Genomic DNA, 24,963 nt, shown 5'->3' on the forward strand with positions numbered 1-24,963 from the left:
TAGACACGCTCAAACAGATGTTACTCAAATGCAAAAAATATAAATTTCCTCGCAAATATGTTGAGGTGGAAACGCTGCAATATGTAAATGGAAATTAACAGCTTCTGTATATTCTTTGGTTGAAGTATTTTTCACAAAATGAAATGCGGGAAAAGCACATTATTTTATTTTACTATTTTTAATGGAAAACTTCAGACTTCCATTAGCTGGCAACATATTTTTGTCCTTACTTTGATTCAGTTTACAGGTAAACACGACAACAAACGTAGCTGAATAAATACTATGTAACAAATATGACAGTGGCAGTGATGGGAGGGTAGTAAATTATGGGTAAAAAAATAGTCCAGACTTGGATAGTCTACGAGACTAGGGTAGATAATGTATTTAAAATATGTATACAGTAAACAAGCTACATAGTAGAGAAATTACTAAAAATGGCGTACAACATTGATTTTATTTTATCAACTTACAAGTTATAAAATTAAATAGTGTACTATGAAAGAAACAAATTAATACATACGATATACGCACACTATTATAATTCTAGTGACTTTAAAAATCAATGTATACTAATGGAAAACCAACTAATTCGTGGATACCACAAGATTAGTCATAAACACTTTATATTATTATTTAATACTCTGTAGAGTTTACTTGTCTCTCATGATATATTTTTAATATTTTCAGAATAAATAAATAAATAATATAATAACATAAATAAAGAATAATTCACTCTAAACCAAAAATGAGATTGATGTGTCTTACGTTGATTTCAAAACATTTCAATTTTGATAACTATTTTTTTTAAATGTTCATCTGTTTATTCCATTATAACTGAAGAACTACATAAATCCAGAATGAAATTGAGTTAAATATTAATTATTCGATCATAAAAAAAGACTACCTATAAATTTTATAATATTTTGAATGTTTCTGAAGTTTTTCCAAATTGTATATTTATGAAAAATATTACATTGTTATATTGTGTTTTATTTCGTCTTTAAAATATAATTTGCATCTCAGAGCAAGATTACCTTATCTAAAAAAATCATAGTAATAATATGCTTAAGTGGAATTATAGCTTAAGTTCATATTTTTGTTATAAATTAAACTAAAAGTGTAAATTCGCGTGATATAATTTTATGATAATTTACCAAGATACACAATCTGTACTTAAATTAAATTAGACTTAAGATACTGTAGCCATTAGGTGTGTGCATAATTAACTTTGGTCTACAAAATCAGTAAAATTCTCGCATCGTCTCCCGGCGTACAACAATTTAAAAGTTTAAGATGCTGATCCAACCAATACTGACCTACGAATCGGAGTGTTGGACTTTCACCAAGGCCGATAAGCGTTTGCTCGATACATTCGAGAGGAATGTGCTAAGTAGGATATATGGACCTATACTAAAAGGAGAATGATGGCGTATTCAGTATAACTTGAAACTCTACAACCTCTTCAGCCGCATTTAAGCGTCAATGACATTGAACTACTTTACAAGCTGCTTGTTGGCGAATTTACAATCTGCCTATAAAGTCACCTAGTGTCATCGAATCATCGGACAAGCTTATAAGCAGATTGTATACAATCTACTGAGAAAAGTTGAAAGCCGGTCAACTTTACACGCTACACGCCGACGTGTGGGACTACTGCGTCTGCGCAGTAGAGCATTGTAGCGACCTCCCGGTAAAAAAAACGAACTACGTTCTGTCACAATAGTCGCTAGCTGGTTGGCTTCTCATAGAATGGAAAGTTTTGTATGTCATCATCACAATCGCAGTAGCTAAATTGCTCGCTTTTAAATTCGCCAATAAACAGCTTGTAAAGTAGCTCAATGTCATTAACGCATTAAGCCTCAATTACATTGAGCTTCTTTACGAGCTGTTTATTGGCAAATTTATAATCTGCCTGTAAAGTCGCCCAGTGTAATCAGCAAACAAGCTAACATGTTCGATGATTACACTGGGCGAAATTACAGGCAGATTATAAATTCGCCAACAAACAGCTCGTAAAGAAGCTCAATGTAATTGACACTTTAGACCAAGTGAGCAAATGTTTGTTCTTCATCCACTCCAGCAAAATTCTTTCGCTTTTTGTTGAGCACGTATTAGAATTTCGCTGGAGTGGGGAAAGAATAAACAATCGCTTGCTTGATCTAAATGCGGCATTCCCAGATAAATGTATGTCCGTATTCATTGAACTCGGTAGGCTTTGACGGGGGCTCATGGAAATCCTGAATACCAGACCAGATAGTGTAGATTTCTAAAGAACACTGGCCCATAAAAGTATGAGATGAAAGAACTTCTCAGAGAAAGCTGAGACTCAGTCTGGATTATTGGGCTACTCATGACGATGACACCGTTAGTACTCATTCTATGCTATTTTTCCAATAATGTTTGTCATGTCATGCTGTGAACATTTTGAATTTCATTATAATATTATATAATTCAATAAATAAATTTTAAATTTTAATTCAATTAATATAGTACGATGATGGGAGTGTTTCTAGTGAGCTTGAAATCTGCATGGGTGTGGCGGGCTTTGCTTTCAACCAATTTGGAGTCGCATGAAGGTCAAGGATGTATTCTGTGAGGACCAACTGTCGCTTTTTTACGTGGTACCTGTGCTCCTGTATGGCTGTGAGACATGGCATCTTACTAAGTTTCAAGAGTCTCGGCTTTTGAGCTTCGAGAATCGATGTCTTCGCCGAATCTTAAGGGTACATTGGTACGACCGCGACCCGAGTTCGTGAGCAGACACAACAGCCTTCGGTGATTGAAGTTATCACGAAAAGACGCTTTACGTGACTGCTGATGCCATCAAAGAGTGTGACACTTCCTACCCTTGTGGCACAGCCTCAAAGGTTCTGTCGCCGTAGTCAGCCCTCCCTCACCCTGCAGCGGTGCTACAAGAGCGACCTACATGCTGTATGTCTGACATGGCGGGAGGCGCAAGAGTTGGCGATAGACCGAGGGAAGTGGCGCCAACTTGGGCTTGCCCTATGCCCCAATGTTGGCACGTGACAGGGTGGAAGAAGAAGAAGAATATGCTATATAGTCATGTAAAAGGCAGAGGTCAATGCTTTTATTTCAATATTTTTCAACAGAGCTCAAACAAACAAAAATATCCAAACACTATTTTCTTATCTACGTTATGTATAAATAACTATTTTTATCTGTCTAAAAAAAGAAAAAGAAAAGGTTTTCCCTGGTGTGGCAGATAAATAAAAGCATACTCTTAGTGGACTAGATGAATTATTTTACCTTTTCACTATATTTTTTGTGTAATTATCAGGCTATTTTACCGCGTTATACCGGAAAACAGAAAGCATAAAAACAGTGATACATTAGGTGAGTATGTGTTTTTGTGAGAATACAACCATTGCATACTGAGAAGTTCGCAAAAGCTTGCGTAATCCTTATTCATTCATACAAAAAATGCGTATAGAATGCTCTGTTTTCAAAATTTCTCGAATAAAATTTGGATATCGAACATGTTGCGAAGAATATTTGAAAATGGAATATGGTAATGTAACACGGAACGTAGAAAAAGTTTGAAACGCTCCGTATTATAAAAAGAAAAATAAACAGAAAAATGGAAAGTTTTTTTTCCACAAACATACAGCGATTTAGAAAATATTATTTTTATTTTGTTTCAAAATAAGTTTTTTTTTAAATTAATTTAATACTAACTAACTCTGTTTTCACCGTACAAGGTAGTTCAAAGAGAATAAAAATAACACATAATTATTAACATATTCGCGTTCCTCCATGTATTTCTTTAATTTTCTTATAGCTAGAATGAGATATTTTGTGTATTGGTCTTGTGTTATTTTGTTTTTTAGTTTGTCTAAATGTGCTTTGAGGTTATTTTTGTAATTATGTTGTCTACACAGATCTCTGAGGGCTCGTTGCTTTTTTCTAATATTAGGCAGTCGTTAATGACATTCAGTTTTACTGTTTGAGACGTATAGCCGTCATATGGATAGCAGTGATTATCTCTCAAGTTTTTCCAGGGGTTTTTTGTCCTGTTCGGTACAGATATTGAAATGGTTGGCAACTAGATAGCACAGCAATTTAAAGCTACGCAGTTTAGATTGACAAATATTACTTGCTAAAATATTATTAATTAATATGTAATTATATAGATATTGCACTTACTCACTCACTTGCACTTGCATATTGCAGATTACTTGCAAATTTACCTCCACCTTTAGGGAGGGTAATAGTAAGTGCATGTTTTTAATTTAATGTGTTTTAAATGAATTGCATTCGAGGCCCATTTCCTATCAGCGTCTTTGAGAAAAACTAAGAAAAATATGTTGAATGAGGGATTTTCTGATAGAAAAATCTTCAACTAGCAACTCAGCAAAAGCTTAAAAAACACGAGAATCTTTTTTTTTTGATTTGCGGCACAGAAAATAAAAATGAACTCGTCACCAGAAAAAAAAATCAAAGCTATGAAATGAAAAAGTACGAAAAACACTGATCTAAAATAAACGATATGGTAGAGTTACAGTTTTATATAATCTACAAAAAGTCAGTGAAGATTGAAAACAATGCTTAGTGGACTGAATGTTTGCACGCCGAAAAAGTCGTTTGCGGAAATTTTTTGACAAAACGCGGTAAGTATAAAACCTCTCCTGGCCTATCACATGGCCATATTATATATTATAATATCTTCTCAGAGCCAAAGTATTATAAGTGAAATTTTACTGACAATTAATTGAGCTTAGATTTTGAACCATTTTCTTTTGATTCCCACCAAAATTAACATTCAGTGTTGCATGGCAAATCATTAAAAAAGATACAGAATATATTTTGTTATATAGCGTAGACAAATAATTGTTAATGTGAATTACAACAATAATGAATCTATTCGAGCTACTTTTCTGAAATTGAGTGAAATGTATGGTCAAAATAATCGAACTACTGAGCTTACTATCGTAATTTGATTAAAAAGTTGGAGTCAAACGGTAATGCTTGTAAAGAATTAAGACCATCAAAACGCGAACAAACTGCTGAAAATATCGATATTGTGAATAAAAATGTGGATGAAAATCCATAACAATCAATTACACGTCATTCTTAAATCATAGAATTTCTTATAGCACTACACGAAATATTCTTCATAAAGATTTAAAATTAAAGACGTATAAAGTACAGATATTATAAAAACTCACAAAAGAATAATCATTCGGGGTTTGCTAATTGAAAGTTTGCTAATTAAGACTAAGAGAAATTTAAAATAGACCCATTAATGCATTTCATTTTTGGTTAAATGGCTTCATAATATAGATATCATATACACGATATTTTTGGAACACCTTGACATCCACAAAAATTATCACTTTAGTATGGTTTATGGTCTGAAAGTGTAACTAAACCGTATTATCTGAAAAACAAAGTGGCAATACAGTGTTAATGGAAAACGAATGCTACAGAAATATGATTAGTGAGTTTTTCTGGCATAAGTTAGAAGATATTGATCTGGACGATATGTAGTTCTTACAAGCCAGTGCACCATGTCATACAACTTGTAACACAATCAAGTTATTAAGAAAACAGTTCAGTATATTATTATAATATATCTTATTTTTTAACCCTTTATATTAAAACTTAGTTGAGATACAATACTTAATATTAAAAATCGTGTCCGGAAATTTGTACGAATGCAGTTCGCCGTATCACATTTTACAGTGAAATGTTGTATCGGAAATATATTAAACCCCGTCTTTCCTCATTGGGTCGTATAGTACTGAGATAAAATTCAGGTCTAAATAAAACACGGTTCTTGTCGGCTTACAGGACGCCAGTGACAAACAATTTTCTAAAAAACCCGATATATTGGATTGCTTGTTAGGTTAGGTAATTTAAGTTAGGTTAAGTAAGGTTTGGTTAGGTTGGGTTGGGCTAGGATTTTATTCATGAATTCATGAATTTTGTGAAAATCAGAGATAACCGTAAAATGTACGGTAATTTGTTTTTTATAAGAAAGCTCACGGCGAACTGCGCTACGCTGAAATGTAATACGTAAAATTTACATGAAACTATTAAAAATATCTGTTTAGGTTCTTCATCTTTAGTGTTAATTCATCCATCGCTTATTCTTAACTTCACACTCCCTGTTTACTCCAAATTTATTATGGTCCTAATTGCACTTATATTTTACACAATAAAATAGTTCGTCGTGTCGTTTTCAAAGACTGCACTTTGGAGATATATATATTATTGTGATATACAAAAAATTAGCAGAGATTGAAAACAATGCTTAGTTGGCCGAATGTGTGTGCGGTGGAAAAAATTTCTCGCGGCAAATTTTTGACAAAACGCTGTGACTAAAACCACATCTCGTCCGGCATATGGCGGCGGGCGACATGAAAAAATACTTGTTGGTGTTGAAATATGACGCGCCGTAAAACACCCAGGGCTGAAAAGGGAAATTAATGCGCGCCATTTGTCTGCGGCGGGATAAATTTCTCCTTCCCGGGCACTGTAACACGGCCGAAAAAACCGAACCCTTGTTTTCGCGAGTGTTTGGCGGGTTTGCGGCACCAAAACGGGCATACGGTTAACGTTTTTGAAGTGAAACTCTTTTACTCGTAGTGTGAAACAAAACTAATGTGACTTTCCACCAAGTTGGTCTTTAATCGCTACAAAAGGCCAATTGTGTTGCATTTGGAAAATTTGAGGCATCACATTGGCAACGTGAAGATCTTTTCACTTAAATTGTTCGGCAGTGTTGTATTATGCCGTGTCCACATTGGCAATAAGTTGCTGACAACCTCATTACATTTCACGATAATTATCATAATTTTATATGACAATAAATTTTATTATTTCAATCGAAATTTAATGAGGTTGCCAATATGGACACCGCTTAATTATATTGTGTTACCTTCCACAATTTTTAATTTTGCCTCTACGTGCTTCGCTTTCCGATAGGTAAACTCATGTGAATTAATCATTGAGTGCATGGCGACCTCAGTTTTTTGTAACTACTCCTGAGACAATTAACGATTAATACCGGGTGTGAGGCAAAACGGGTGTGATTTTGTGAGCTCATTAACTTCAATATCCGTCAAGTTTTAGTTGAAAGATTGATTAAATACCAATGAAAGAGGTTAGGATCGATCCATACTTACTGAAAAATGCACCATTCCAAACATAGAGTGAATGACACTGTGTATCTGTCACCAAATAAATATAATATTATCAGTTTACTTTTATTGAATAATAAATTTTAGCTTAATCTTGTTTAAATAGTATTATCAGTAAGGAATCCAATCCCGAGCCAAAATTCTGATCCCGGGATTTCGGGATTACAATTTGACAATCCCGGGATCCCGGGACTGGTCCCGGGGTTGGCATTTTTTCCATTTTTAATATAAAAAATTTACATTTACAAATAACATTGATAAAATCGGTCAAAAATAAATCTAATATAATTTATACTATTTAAGACATTTATTGTTAATATTGTATACGTTCAATCTTGGAAATACACAAGTTTAATGGAGTAAATAATATTGTTATAAAAATAATAATGTGAATTTAATAGGAGATTGCTGTTTCTGATAGTAAAGACTTAAAGAATGGATTAGCGAGATTTAAAATAGTAAAGCAAATAATCATGGCGTACTTATGGCCTTTCCGCTTCATAAATCTAATTAGTCAGCCAAATATGAAACTGCCGTAAAACGTATGATATCATGGTGGAATTGCTTTGTTAAAAGTGCGAAGCATTGTTTTTTTCCAATCTTTTCATTTTTAATAATTCATGTGAAAAAATAAAATGAATCGGCAACCTACACATGGGTATAAATCAAACTTCATTCAAACTCAGTTTATTTCTAATGTAGTAATTTTTTATTAAAAGTATTTTTTCTGTCGCTTTTATTTTATTTTCTATAAAAATTGATAAAAAAATCAATCCCGAAATCCCAGGATTATGTTTATCAATCCCGGGATACATAGGTATCGAAAATAGCTCGGGATCCTGGGATTGGAATCCCTAATTATCAGTAAAGATACACATTTGTGGCGAAAAGTACTTTCCGGAAATTTGTAAATTTGACGCTTTTTTCTTTTTACAATATTAATCCATCCTTATTTCTTTAAAGAGTCAAGGTGTTTTGTCTGTTTAGTTAAAGTAGAACTTGTTTTATTTTTTCAAAATTCGTCTAAATTCCTTACACGCGTCTATCAACTTGTCTAGGCTATGAGGCTATCAACTTGTCTAGGCTAGGCTATTTATGAAAAATAATTATCGCCATATAAACTGTTTAGTTTTAATATATTTTATAAGACTATCATAATAAAATATCTTAATAAACGTGAGCTATGTAATTACTTTATATTATTATCTATCCATTTTCTTTTCATTACAACGTAATTCCGTTCTCTACTTGTAATCCCATATAAAGAGATAAAAAACTATTAAATATTAGACAAAAATCAATAAGTTTGTAGTATTAGTAAGTTAGTACTATACAATTATTTTTTAGATAAGAACCTAAATACATTATTTTTTTTAATGAAGATATTATTAATTATACATAAAGAAATTTATTTAGAATAGAAATACTAATTACTTTAAAATACTTAAAATGGGTATATCTTTTTAATTTACTGGGGTTGGTACTTATAACCTACTTATTCGAGAATGGAGTGTTTATAACAAAAGGTATCATTTTTTTTTAACTGCCACTAACATTTTGAGAATCGCTTGAATCTCACTACTCAATATTCATTGATAATAATAAAGACAGATGCGTAAGTCGTTGGATACAAATCGACGTGCGTGCTACCTGTGCTACTCTGACTCCTGACCGACTACCAAGGGTTAATTTTTGAGAACCGATTTCTCCTCAGAATCCTAGGGTTACAATAATTGTACGGTGTACGAATATTAAATATACTGGTTTCGTCACATGAATACATAGTGCAAAAATTAAACATGCATAGGTATATAGTGCATATTCATTCAATTAAGTAGTATTTATATATTATTTTTATTTATACTTTCAATGTTAAACTGCCACTACAAAAATAAAAAAAAATAGTAATATATTATAATAAATACATTTCCCATTTCTAAAATTTACCTTGTCCATTTTATTTTGTTTTGAGATATTCACAAAAAAACATGTATGGAACCTCTACTCGAGGTCAAATATTGATTGGTCATTTAGACATTTGTTTTTACGCATTATGTTAATACGCGTCTCTAATTTAAGAGCAACATAATTCTAATAAAGTATGTCAAATATGTCAACTTTGTATTATGTATATCATTATGATAGTATACTCTATTTTTCTCTTTATAAATATACACATATTGGTAAGGGTTTGGTATTTTCCGGAAGCTCTACTTTTTGTTAAATGAAAATATTAAGTAACTTAGACACAAGATTGTTATTTTATTAAAAAAAACTAATGAAATGTAAATTGACAAATTTAAAAAAGGGTTGCTGAAAAAAACCTTCTTCTATATACACATAGACTAAACATATGAAAATAAGGTAAAGATATCTAGTGGGTCCTCTTATTAAAAATATTTGCGAGTGCTTATTATATTTTTGCATACAAAAATGGAATTTACGTCAAACTGAAATTTGCTTCAGTAATCATTATAAAAAAAATTACACAAGGTTACATCTAGGAGAATATTCAAACTATTTTTTAGCCATTCTACACAATATCATATATTTTTTGGGATGTGGCTTATTAAACAAACTACCTAGATATTGTAATAATGATTACATTTTTATAGTTTTATGTCACATAACATTTTTGTTTTAAAGCCTCTAGAACAAACATGTTAAAATTAATACGGGACCTAAAGTTAACCTCACACTTACCTTAATTCATTTATTCCACTACTTTATAGTCTTAATATGCCAGAAAATATCTAGAATATATTTATTACCTACTGTTTTTTTTTTCACATCGAGAAGAGCCGGAGTTCACTCATCATTTTTGTTTTGTTTTCTGTCAGTAATAATATTTTACAACTTGTATCATTCCATATACCCTAATATCTTAAGCTGTCTAATCAATTGATTGATTGACATTGTTTTGTACCATATTGTAAATATTTTACTCAAGGAATACAGAATAATATTATACCATACAATATAAAATAGCACACTTCAATGATGTGCAATAAATAAGACGAATAAATATTATATATCTCTCATTTTCTTATATATTAGTGATGGCGCACCTATGCATGTGAATTTTGAAGAGAAAATAAAATTACCTGTAATAATTTAAAAAATATTTTTCATTACAAGAAGTATTACAAACATAATATTAAAAAATAATGACGACATTGCATATTTTCTATAATTTTTAATATAAGTTCATTATCAGTTATCATTGGAGGTTATGTTTGTTATTGGTTACAATAATTATTAGAAACAGCTAATGTTTGCCGTAGTGACACTTGCTCAGTGAATAAAAGTGTATGCATTTTGTATAATTTAATAAATCCTATTTAACATGGCTAGTGGAATTAAAACAAACAAATATTATTAGAATCATGCAGCAGAGACTTCCAAAGTTAGTGTACATTGGGAGTATGGCATAATTAAGGAAGGCAATACAACAGTATGTATTTTGTATTCTGGCACAATAATTGTTTGCAAAACCTCGTCAGTAAAACAATATTATGGGACAACTTATCAATCACTCTTTGAGAAAATCAAGGACGATGAAAAAGAATTAATTGATCGGGAAATTAAAAATTTAAATATTAAATCAACACATTTTATGAAATTTATAGGCAGTCCTTCAAAAATAATAGTTCCTTGGATTTTGCTTAAAAAATAATCACTAAAAATGGAAGACCGTTCAGTGATGGGGAATAAAATGAAAGAAGCGTGGATAAAATCCTCCCATGATCTCTTTGAAAATTTTGAAAACAAGGAAAAAATTATCCAAAGAATAAAAGATATCCCTTCGGCTAGAAACACGATGTAAGATGAGAATATCAATAACTCAATTGAATTTTTTAATTTTTTAATGGGATTCTTAAAAACCATTTTTTCACTTTTCTCTCCATGAAAAACTGCTCAGCACGTCAGACAGTCGATAACTAATATTTGGAAAAATTTTGCACGCGTACGTAAAGAGTTTCGCCAACCCTGTTATGATCATTATATTATATTTATGTATCAGATTCACCATAACAAATTTATATGTAAAAATTGAAGATATATTATATAATTTATATAGGTATTATTTGGGTACGAGTATAACTTGTTAACTGGAAAATGTTGAATTTACAGTAAAGCAATTTTAAACGTTGAATGCCCGTCATAAATATCGGTTCAATTTTTTTTGTCTAACATTGATAATACGTCATTTTAAAATTAATAAATGAATAATAATATGACAATAATTACATTTTCAGTTATTCCACTAATTGGAAAAATAATGTCACATATCAACGATCAAAATATGATAAGATCTTTGGTCATATTATTTTGATCAAACTAACCGCTGTATTTGTTCACATGTCATCATAATTATTATCATAGCATTTTGAGCATTTTCAAATGAAATAATCTATATCAGGTTATTACCAAATGGAACATAATACTGTAGCTACCCAATTTTTACTCTTAACCTAATGAAAAAAAAACAGTTTCAAGCTATTCCCAAATAACACCGGCATATTATAGTATCACGATATTACATTTATACATACATTGATTACAATAATTTGATAGATTTTAATTTAATTAAAACAAGTTTTCGAAAAGTAATTTTGTCTACTTTGAAAAAAAATTGAAGGCAAACGTTCGAAATAAAACTATTTAATATGTAATAGAACGGTATGAATTATAATATTATGTTCGTTTTATAATACTATGTTATATTATCGTAATTGCAAAGTAATGATGCTATATTATATTATAATGATTATATTGTTGTACATGATACGTAAGTTATGCATGAATAATTTTTCACAAAAAAAATATTTTTTTACTACTAAAACAAAATTTAAAAAACCGAACTTTTTAATATAGAGCATACAAAATTATAAAGTTAGAATTTCAAACTTTTGAACTAAAATTTTTCTTTTTTACATAAACTACTGTTATATGCGATTACAAAACGAGATTAAATTAAATCAACATATTCATAAAAATAATAAATTATTTAAAATGAAAAAGAGAAAAAATCGTATTCCAAGTTTGCCCTTAAGCACGGTATATGATATGAGTTTTTATCAAGGGCTTATATCACACCGTGATACAAAACTTCAAATTTCGTTCATAGTGTTTGTTATTGTTCATACTCCAAACGCAATATTATAGTAAACTGATTGTACAACATAATGGACTACACTAAATATTAAGAGAACATATTTAAAAATAATTTTCGCATTTGTACTATAATAAAATATTTTGAGTTATTCTCTGGTTATATAGAGAATAGACAAAAAGTCGTTGGCAATTTTACATATGTTTTATAATTTGTTGCCTCTAAAGCTGTGGGCAGCGATTAAAATTCCGAGGTGAAAATTGTAAATTTTCGAAGTTATACTTCTTTGGGTGCGTTTGGGAAATCAGATCAGAGTGTATTTTTGGCGTGTGACATGTAAAGCGTCAATTACATTGAGCTTCTTTACGAGCTGTTTGTTGGCGAATTTATAATCTGCCTGTAAAGTCGCCCAGTGTAGTCATCGAACAAGCGAACAAGAAGGTTGTAAACACTCCACCAAAAAAAGTTGAATGCCGGTCAACTTTACACGCTACACGCTGGCGTGTGGGCCTACTGCGTCTGCGCAGTAGAGCGCAGTAGCAACCTCCCGGTAAAAAAACGAACTACGTTCTGTCAAAATAGTCGCTGGCTTGTGGCTTCTCAGCGAATGAAAAATGTTGTGTCTAATCATGAAATCGCAGTAGCTGAATCGCCCGCTTTTAAATTCGCCAACAAACAGCTTGTAAAGAAGCTTAATGTAATTGACGCTTAACACATAATTTATTTTGTTACACGAAAAAAAACGCACTCGATTGGATTCAAACCACCGATTGCTCGGTTATTAGCCGAACGCACTACCTTTACGCCACAGTTTGATACTACAATCGTGAGGATTATACAGTATAATATTATAGTTTAGAATTGTTCTGTTGCCTAGGCAGCGAATTTATTATTGTCGGTCATTTGCAATTCCTTACGTAAACAAACGATTAAACGTAAACGTAAAACGAGTGACAGTTGGTACTTTAAAAATAAAAAACAACGAGAAACCATTATATAATTTAGTAATATAAGATAAAGTGTTTATAAATAAACCAACGGCGTTCCAACAATCTAGTTTATCACAACTTTTGTTTTTGTTTTATTACGCCAAAAAAGTATAACTTCTAACGCGCATACATAAGTACACACACCGATTTTTTTTAAGGTCGCTCTATAAAAAGCCTACGTTAAGAGTACTAGACTACGTAACACACAAATATTTATAGAACATATTCAAAGTTTATTATCACACTTGTACTATTATATAATATGAGTAAATCTCTGGATATAGATAATAGACAAAGAGTCGTTGGCAATTTAACATAATTGTTTTATAATTTGTTGCCTCTAAAGCCATGGACAGCGATTAAAATTCCGCGGTGAAAATTGATTTTTTTTTCAGCGTGTGTTTGATACAAATATGGATCTAACGGAATATTTTACAAATTGCTGATAATCATATGTCATCAAAATATATTATATTAATATAACGGCCACTGTGAAGACCCGTGTTACACGAGAAGCATAAATAATTTTATATTTTGTATAATACTATATTATGAATATACTATCATGAAAAAAAAATCTCATCGGTGATTTATAATTAAAATATCCTCCAATTAATTCTGACAAAGCTATTATAACATTAAAGTATCTATGTTCTATGACTGATTGAAGTTGAAACTTTGATAAAAAAAATATTTTTATTATTGATCTCGGAGTAATTAAAAGATGAAAGAGTTTTTTTTTATGTCTACCAGAGAGAGAGATTGAGTCAAGATGCACTCAGAGGATAAAAATGTTCTACCGTTAATTTATTTTCTGGTTTGACACTTGCGATTACTTTGCGCTTCTTCTCTACGCCGTAGACGTTTCGTAGCAAATATTTTAGTAATATAATAACACATTTACAAATATTAATATAAAAAAAATAGTAATAACTTATCATTTTGTAATAATATGATATTTCAAATTATGTTAATACTGGCGTTATTTCTAGGTGACCTAATAATATTTTCAAAATTTACAGTGTTTCAAAGAATATTTATTGTTTACTAGTCTTTTTGTGATAATCTGTAGCTATTTATAGTCAGTCCACGGCACTATATTGCGATTCCCGACGGTATTTCTAGTTATTACTTAAGTTACAATGCAATGCAGTAACGTGTTTGCAGTAAATGAAGATTCTTGATGTATTTTTGGTAATTAACTTATCAGTATTTTTTACAAATACCTTACCATTATTGCAAAAGAATTAAAATCAGTCAAATTTTAATTTACTGTTTTGAATCCCGGCCTAAATATAGTGAGACGGTTGATAATTAGAGGGCCGTCCAGAAAGCTGAAAGCTAGTTTTCTTTCAGAAAAGGCAAGCCAGGGTAAGACTGTCTTCAGACATCGTTATAAAGTTAAATCCAATACCCATCACAATCTCTTAGATGTAATGTGAGGTCAATTGAACTATTTGTTTCCATATTGGTTACCTCCATTTTTTTCTGACATTTTTCTATGCATAAATTATCAATACAAATTGATGTAACCGATTTTGAAACTTAAAACCTCACATAGTTTACTCTCTTATATCTGTTTTAATGCTAAATGCTAAAAAATATTAAACTAATTAGGAAAAGACAATTTTTTCAAACCTATATCTAGGAGTGCGTTTGGCGTAGAAAATCAATAAAGTGAATTTAAAAGTTCAGCGTGCATAATACTCCGTTTACACGTGCAAGAATTAACTACTTACAGTAGGTATTATCGCGGACACAATAAAAAATTTCACGTGTAAATTACAAGATTTCATGCATTAGCTTTTGAATTTTTACGCTACAATTGGACCGTGTAATATTTGCACATGAAATGATAGTAGCAAACCTGCCGGTAAAAAAATGAAAAGACGCATTTTGAAGTTAACCGATTTTCACTTCTTGTCAAATAAAACATTAAAATGAGAAAATTGTGTCTCGCTTACTCTTGAAGAATGAGATTGGCGAGACAGTAAGCACTTTTACGTGTAAACAGTTCGCTATCCATACTCATATACAGGGGCTAGTATATTATTATGTAAAGTTTAAAAAGTCAGCCGTTTTATGCAACAACTAATAGTAGAAATTAATATTACAGGATTAAGGATTATTAAAATATATATATATCGCTGATTTAATAAACGATATGACATTCTCTTGTATTACGTTTTGATTGTAGTGGTACCTAGATAGCTTGTCTGAATAATACGTTCAATTTCGTCTCGTAGGATAATAATATAATAGACGGTGAGCGTCTCTTCTGGTAAACCAGACAATATTTTATACGATTTCTCGTACATTTCCCGAGAAGTTTAATCAACCTAAGAAATTGCTTGTCACAGAGATGGTTTTTTTTTGCTTTGATACTTCATATTCTACAGAGAGTCTTAAACTATGCATATATTTATATCATACTAAATAGATAAAAATGTTGTGTAAGCCCAAGTTAAAAATTTATCTATCGGGCGAAAAAAAGGTAGCTAGCGATTTTACCATAAATCAAGAATGCTTTTGTGTTTACCATAATAATAAATTATTTACGCGTACATCATCATCATCATCATCAGCCTCAATCTATCCACTGCTGGATGAAGGCCTCTTCAAGCTGCTTACACTTTTCTCTGTCCTTTGCATTGCGTTGCCACGTACTTCCGCAAAACTTTATCATTTCATCGATCCAGCGGCCTCTAGGTCTACCTTGCGGACGTTTTGTACTTCTTGGATACCACTGGATGACTAGATTTGTCTAACGATTGTCTCTTCTTCGAGCTATGTGTCCAGCCCATCTCCATTTAAGGCTTTTACTAAACTTTATTACATCGTATAATAATAGTGATATAGGTATACCTAAATTTATATTAAAAAACTGTAATTTTTAATAAATTACACACGTGGTTTATGTAGCATGTAGAAAAAAACCAAGAGTAATTGCGCTTTTTATAGTGGACTCTATTTGATTTTGATAAAATTACTGTGACGGTGGATGTAGATACTTAAGGAGAGGTTATGTGTAGGATGCCAGGCACTGACCTTTTATGCTGCGGAAGCTGGCTCTGTGATCTTGTTCCTCTATGACTCAAGCAGTATTGTTTGCTGAGTCATCCGGTGCGCGGCACTTGACGGTCAGAAATGTTGTTGGTTATAAGTGTACGGTTAATAAATGACAATAGCCGGTATCACGGCTTGCTAAGCGCTTATAAGTATTGCTTGGACGACGGTCATGCTATATCAAGTTGACCCGGTCGTGGTCTACGAATAACTAAATGTTTTTCTGACAGCCGACAATAACTGAAGATTTGAGTTGGGAAGGAAATATAGAGACGAGGGCGACCATAACTGGCCCAACCAAATAGTTAAATTCTTATGTATCGTAATTCGGACATTGTGATTTTTGCTCTATATGTAAAATGCATCGATGCTTTGTTTCAAACGTTTTTGTAGTTTTTCTCTAGTGCTATATTTTTGGGATTGTTTCAAATTATTGAGTAAAATATACTTCTTCCCTTGGTGCCATCATTTATTAATTGAAGCTACGCGGACAAATTTCAGTAATCCCCCTATGCCATGCCGTCTGTATCAGATAACGCTTTGGACATTCAGTCACATACGAAGGTATCGTAACTGAATGAATCTATCTTTACTTACGCTTATTAAACTCCTGCATGTTATAATTTTATTATGTTAAAGTAAATGATTATACATTTTTATGCTTTGATTAAAGGAAATATATCAACCCAGTATTTTTCTCGTGTAGAAATACATCAATATTTTGAAAGATTTCACTTTTATGGTGGTCTATTTCTTTAATATCTTGGTTTTTAGTAAATACTAATATAACATTAAATTTTATCATTATTTATTGGAAGATTTATTGGAAGGAAAATTTGGCTCCGGGATAACTGGATGCCATGCTATTCTAAAATAAATAGAAGTTAGGTACTTATATGTACTTATAAAATATTAAATATTATTATTTATATTTCAATTATTATAAATTATGATTTAATAGTTTAATCATGCATATGTTTAAGTTCCAATGAAAAAAGAGTTTTTTTTTTATTTTTATATATAGCTTTAGGCATGGTAATTTTCAATCCGCAATAAAAAAAAACATTATATCAAGAGTGAAATGAATTAAAACTACTAAGTAATGAATAAAAACTGATTAAAATTCCTCATCTACGTTCTGTTTACGAGTCACGACAGTGAGGCGTCAAATTGTCCACTTGCACTTGGCACTTGCTAAAAATTTATAATTAACTATTTCTTTTATTCAACGAATAATTCACAAGATTTAAGAATATATCATTCTGATTATTAAACATATATAATTTTGAAAAACACTTTCTGAGTGAGTATATTATAACCGATAGAAAAAATCTTTTTTTTTGTACAAAGTAAGTCACTTCGACGGGGAATCTAACCCCGTATCTACCGGTTATACGCCCCATCCGTCGCATTTAACCAATATGCTACGGCGTGACATACTAAATGCGACAAATTTTAACTGTTGGTCAATTTTAATACCTACTCATCATCGTTATTCCAAATCAAGTTACTTTGGCAATCGATTTTTGTTTCTTAAATCAAAGTAAGTAACTATTACTATTACTTCGATTACTAACCGACGCCGTGGAATTTCTCCAATATTTGTTAGATGTAACAACTTGCACTTGCTAATAATTTATAATTAAATATTTCTTTTATTCAACCAATAATTCACAAGATTTAAGAATATAATATCATTCTGATTATTAAATATATATAATTTTGAAAAAGACTTTCTGAGAGAGTATATTATAACCAATAGAAAAAATCTTTTTTTGAAAAAAGTAAGTCACCCCGACGGGAAATCGAACCGCGTATCTATGTTTTTAACAATATTTAATTTAAACTAACACAGCCTTTTTTTCTAGATCCCCTGACGATGAAAAGTGAACTACAGAATCCAACTCCAACCTTTTACGTGAAAGTAAGTATCTATTGCGTATTTTTTTAACAGTGAAAGGTTTTATGTTAGTTGACCGATGGTAGTGTATGGGGAATAATGCTAAAACAAATTCAAACAATACTTTAGCTCTAAAAACGACAAACTAAATTTTAGGACAAATCTACGTAGACAATGGGTTTTTATTTTTTATATCCCTCTAAAAAATATATAAGCTCAGTCTACTTGAAAAAGCTTTGTATTAAATTAATAGCTGTTCTAATCTTTCTTGCAGATTACAAAATAATAAGTTAAATTATACAATAATATAACCCAAATTTAGGTAGTCATCGTACTCTAAAACGTAAAGCGCTGGGTTCCTATAATATCAAACTTATATGTTGAATTCCTGGTAAGGACATATAAATACAATTTTCTCATATCTTTTGTCATTATTTCAATAATTATTTCAATATTGTAATGTTTTGTACAGTATTGGTTTTTATTTACAAATCTTTAGTTACTTACCTACTTGTTAAAATAGAAATGGACTAGACTCTGTATGCATTCGTAGTAAAATGAAAACTGGATAGTGTAGTTATACAATAGTATCCAAGGGGTACTAATAGATGGCTACACGGCTAACTTTAGCTTTACAAGATCTTTGAAAGGATCTTTGGGTATTCTAGAAATACCTCGCAGCAAAAAAACTTAAAAATAGTATACTATAAATAGCTAGTTGGGTTTTAACCTGGAATCACATCATTAACACCGTTAAGAGCGTACATAAGTGAAACGTAAAATAATTTTCAACAGTATGTGGAACGAAATTTCGCAGTCGTCGCCAATCGGAAACTAACAGTAGATGTGTGAGTACGTCAATTTGTTTTGTGATGGCGTCGGAGGAATGTATTCTTAAATCGTGTAAAGATGATTAATAAATGTTTCGCATGTACTTGGAAAAGAAAACATGTCAATGAATATACTATTATTATTAAGAATATAATAATAAACTTAACATTAAAAGTACGCATGTTGAATTTTTATGACAAATTATATTTCGTTCGGCTCGCGTCATTTGCACAATCCGCGCATCGCCTGGTCACGATCTTGTTAGACCATGCTGAATGATAAATACGTTGTTATTTTTATATACAAAAACGGTTTGCAGTAAAACATTATTTTTGCTCCCAAGCAAATCATATTTAGGGTGCAGATGTTATGGTTGAAAGACTGGTGGTTGTTGAGTGGATTGAGCTCGAGAGTATATTTACAGAATAAAAAGTAGGTACAATTACAGGAGCGACAGTTAAACCGAAAATGATAATACGCGGTGAGATATGCTCAGTCCGAGGCACGGTGATAGAGAGTGCATATACCATCAATTTTATTGTGAGACGCTATTTATTGAAATGAATATTCAGTAAATTGCGGAATTGATTTATGTCATAATTGACAAATGTGCTGATTGTCAACTTGCCGCAATCCGCAGTGTTTGCTCACAAGACCTGGGGTTCTTGATCCCCACACATATGTTATTTATATATTTTTAACAAGTAACGGTTGTTAGTTATTTGCTATATCCTTTGGATTCTTGAATTGATAAAATACTTGTCAATAGACAACGACACAAATTTTGGCCACCGTATGCATTAACACGAATGATATAATTACTCTGTAAACATTCAACAGTAAAAACATTAAGGCTATACTTCAGCTGGGGCACGGTCTAAAACAATTGTGACTACGCGACGCGAAGATTGTGCAAACGACGCTCGCAGAACAAAACATAATTTTTCATAAAAATTCAACATGCGTCCATTTAATGTTATGTTTATTGTTCTGTTAGTAATAACAATAATATATTCATTGACATGTTTTCTTTTTCAAGTAAATGGGTAACGTTTTTTAGTCATCTTTACACGATTTAAGAATTAATTCCCCCGACGCCATCACAAAACAAATTGATGTGTTCATAGCTTGACTTTTGCTCTTCGATTGGCAGCGAGTCACAAATTTCGTCGCATCTATAGTTGAAAATTATGTGCCGTTTCACTGAAGTATGGCTCTTAATAACTCGTTTAGTGCTAACACCGCCCGGCGCATTTTGAGTAGTCGGCCATTAGATATAATTAACGTGTTATTTAAATATGGTTATTAAAAGGTCAGCAGTGATTGTAATTACTATTAATTCTACAAGATATTTTAAGTCGATAGCTAAGACGACAAGATCTCTTTATAATATCTACTTTATAATATCATTTTGTAAAATGTTTTATTTAATTAGTTCCAGTATATTACCCTTATAGTATTAATTCGCAAGGCCAACTTTAGTCTCTTACTGATATTTTGGCTAGAATCTAAACTAAATTTTAATTCAAATATATAATAATATTATTTCGTTTCAAAGATCGTATTATTTGATGTCTACCTATTTGACGCGTGCTGCATTTGACACATTTCTGGTAAATCAACGTGCTTCAGGGATGAAACCACACCATGTCTGAGAAAATCACCCTTAAGTCAAGTTACAAACTAGACGTCGCTATCAGTCTGAGGGTGATAAACAATAACTCTTTGTATCATTCTCTAAGTACCTAGACAGACTGACTTGAAAATAAATGGTAACAATAAAATTGTCTCAGAAATTGTTTATAATGCGTATGTAACAATTCGATTATTACAAGTAATTAATTTTCTCCTAAGTCAAGCGTAAAATAATCACGCCACCAGTAAAAATAAGTCAAACATGTCATATTGTAGTTTGTCATTTGAAGTTTAAAATCTACAAATAGTAATTATTATCGTTAAGCAATGCAATGTTCTAATGTTGATTATTTAATGTCAATTGGGAAACTTGACGGTGTATTTGATATATTATTTCGTTGACTTAATATGTTGGTCCTCGGACTGAGGCAAGTAATTAATTTGAGGTAATAGGATCCAGCGTTGTTTGTATGAGCTGTGTATGTACGTCCTGCGTCACTTGCATTCACATCATATCCTGGAACTAGATCACTTTGTTTTCTCTTCAGGATTACGCATGTAATTTATATTTTGAACTTCTGAATACAACAATGTTTGGGTGAATAATTATTGATCTTGCTACACTCTCGTTACTGTATTGTCACCTCAAGTAATCCAGCCAATTAAGCTGGAAATATTTCAGTTAATATGCACTTCTTAGTTCATGTTCAAGGGCTCATTTGTATGTATTTTTTTTATATTATTAACCATACACTTGCTTTTTTCTATTAACTATACACAGCTCTAAACTCAATTTTCTCCATTTTCCATTTTTCCATTTTCCACAAGCAAATTTTTTTTTAAATGTACGAGAAACACACAACAACCCGACCAATCTGATTGAAACTTCGCAGCATACTGAATCGGTAGTGCCGCTGCATGAAAACAAACCGCTTACAGTACTAGTCGCGCCACCTGTCGGCTTTTCTAAGGACTTATTGACCCACCCTCGTAACTCAAAAGTCGCTTCCACTGTGTTTTAATTATAACACTATTACAGTAAATGGGTACCTATAATATATTCTGGCAATCGGTTAAAAATCCTGGAAAGGTTAAATTGGTTATAAATATTCCAGAATATTAATTTATTGATATTAATACAAAAGGTTGTTATGTAATACGGAAGTATTGTTATAATGTACACAATTAAAATGTAATAAATACATTGATGCGGGCTCAAACAAAATATTTTCGTCTGTTGATTTCAAAACCGGCTATCTCTTCCGTCTTTGTTATAGATGATTTTCGTGATACACGTTTATTAAGTAAGAATGAGATTACATTTTACGAATGGTTGTAGGGTCATAATAATTAAAGTATATTATATTATTCAGAAGCCACCACTTTATATTGTTTTAACTAACTTAAAAAATATTTTTCTTATTATTTTAATATGTTTTGCTAAATTTTGTCTCATTATTCGATTTTCACTGTTTTATTTTATTAATGTGTATATTAAGACTTTATCTTGTATTCAAATTACTTATACATTTAAGAATGTAGCATTCTTTATTTTAAAATATTTACAGAAAATTTTATCACAAAAAGGTATAACTTTTGTATTTCAGGCTGTGATTTACTGTTTTAGCTACAAATGTAATAAATGTTTAAAAAAAAATCTATTTTTAGAATTAAACGGATTTGGTGGTTTTTTATTAATTTAATATAAATAGTCAATTTTGAAACCAATAGTATCATGACACATTGCAAAATATTGGAGAAAGTTTTTAGTTATGTTAAAAGATTGTGCAATATGTTCTGAATCAATCAATATTTTATTCAATTTTCAAAAATTATACGCTTATGTTTTGTAAAATTTTATTAATAATAATCATTCATAGTAAGACTATATTATAATTCATGAGTGATGCATTATTACTATAATATATTAGGAAAGATAAAAATTTGATAAAAATGAGTAAATATATTTTACAGTATGTAAGTATTACATTATGAATCTCTAATTTGAATTTATATTCATGATTAAAACTCAAATATAGATAAAGATGAAAAAAAATGACACGTGAATTTGGCTTGGCTACAGGATTTGAACTCATGAAACATGGAACAAACACAAGCGTTATATTATTAAGTAGATTTTATATTTTCCGTAAAAGTAAACTAAATGCTTAAAATATAATAAATTAATATTATACAAAGTTTTGCTAAGTATTCTACTAAGAAAATTTACTTCTGGTATTTTGATGAAAAGTGATAATTCATTGTAGCTTTGAGACATCTGAGCAGATAAATAATAATTAATATTCATCCACGTTTCATAATTCAGCATCTTACTACTTTACTGCGAACATAATATTCTTCCTGGCAAAGTTATGCCTTCTTTAATTCTACACAACAATATTTCAAATATCACCGAGACTTCATTTTAATTTTGAAATAATTGTTTATATAAGAATATGTTCTAATTTACATAAGTATTAGACAGAATTACTTTTAATATTTAACAAGCAAAATAATGTATATATTTATTAGTAATTATACTGTTTCTTTCCGCAAGCTTTTATTGAAAAGCGTATTTTCTTTACATTTAAATAAATCCATTAAGCCTTTTCATTTTCTGTATTAATTTAAAAGGTGGCAAGTACTTACTCTCATACCAACGTTAATAAATAGTAAATACTCGTATATCTCTTGTGTTCCTAATGTAATGCAACTCTCTGTTTGTAATGTGTATTTATAATTTATTACAGGTAAATGATATCAAACGGATATCTATATAATTATATTATGTATTTCCTAGATAATGCCAACGATTTTTTGAAAATAATATTTTGTAACATAAATGATTCAACGAATCGCCAAAATATAAAATTAATTTACGAAATAATCTCACTTTAATAGGCTGGGTAACCTACAGTGACATTACAGTGACGGGAGCATTAACAACATTTAACTTTATTAAACAATTTTTTTTACTCAACGAATAATTCTCAAGATTCGAGAGTGTAACATTCTTTATATTGAATACATATAATTTTAAAATAACTGAGGTGTTTTCAAATCATTTATGCCTAGTAAATAAGTTAATTTATACCATATTTGAATATACATAATTTTGAAAAACGCTTCTGAGAGAATATATTATAACCAATAGAAAAAATCTTTTTTGAAAAAAGTAAGCCACCCTAGCAGGGAATCGAACCTGCATCTTTGAGTTTACGCCCCGCCCCGTCCACGCATTATCCTCTATGCTACAAGGCGACGTAGGTACTAATAGCGGCAAATTTTAACTATTGGCCTTTTTTAATTACTGCTCAACAGCGCTCTTCAAAATCAAGCTACTTTGGCAATCGGTTTTTGTTTATTAAATCAAAGTAGGTATCTAATACTTTTTACTAACCGACGTCACGGCTTTCACCAATATTTTTATGTTGTAACTTACTTGAACTTGCTAATAATTTTTAATTAACTATTTCTTTTATTCAACGAATAATTCACAAGATTTAAGAATGTACCATTCTTATTATTGAAAAGACATAATTTTGAAAAACGTTAGTTCATTAAAAATACCATATTTGTTTAATTTCAGATACTCAACAAATGACGCATATCCAGTGACTTCCATGTAATTGAAAAAAGTTACATTTACCTAATTAATACATTTATTGTAAACAAAATTAGGTACCCATATTATACATTTCTAGTGTTGTTAAATGTCAATTCTTAAGCTGAAATTGCATTGGCAGATATGCTCACGACAACTGTCTGCCACGATCGCCATCTATCATAAAATGTCATTTTTAATACTCGATTTACTTCCCCATCGATGAAAGTTGGATCGATAATTAATGAGTTCTTATGAAAATATCCAAATTAACCGTGAGCTTTCATTAAACGCTACACGTGGCATGTCTTGTCTTGATTTTGACATAACAAAAATTTAACGTTTACATAATGAATGACACTTGACTTTATACAGTAAACAGACAATAATAATACAAAACACAATTAATATTCTCCTCAATACAATCAGCTACATGTTTCTTATCTAAATGTAATATAATATAATTATTTTACTTATTCAATAACGTGATATAAAATCCAAATATACCTACATATATTTAAGAATTGTAACCACTACACATCCGTATAATGATGTTTTTTTAAATCTCAGAGCGGTCATGGTAAATTTAATAAAATTCTACTACAAATTAATCTACACTCTAATGGTGTCTTTCAGATATTTTTATCATTCGTAAGCTT

At 30.8% G+C, this 24,963-nt stretch overlaps 1 protein-coding gene across 1 annotated transcript in view; it reads left to right on the top strand.

Moving 5' to 3' along the window:
- Oct-TyrR (Octopamine-Tyramine receptor) overlaps nucleotides 1–24,963 on the top strand; it is a 605,240-nt gene that overhangs the window by 509,339 nt on the left and 70,938 nt on the right. Inside the window, exon 3 of the mRNA XM_085941807.1 lies at nucleotides 18,203–18,258. The gene's annotated coding sequence lies outside the window, so the exon portion shown is untranslated. The remainder of the gene's footprint in view (nucleotides 1–18,202; nucleotides 18,259–24,963) is intronic.

Source organism: Rhyacophila brunnea, unplaced genomic scaffold (assembly GCF_057557595.1).
Source record: "Rhyacophila brunnea isolate RB1 unplaced genomic scaffold, BYU_Rbru_1.0 scaffold_14, whole genome shotgun sequence".
NCBI lineage: Eukaryota > Metazoa > Arthropoda > Insecta > Trichoptera > Rhyacophilidae > Rhyacophila > Rhyacophila brunnea.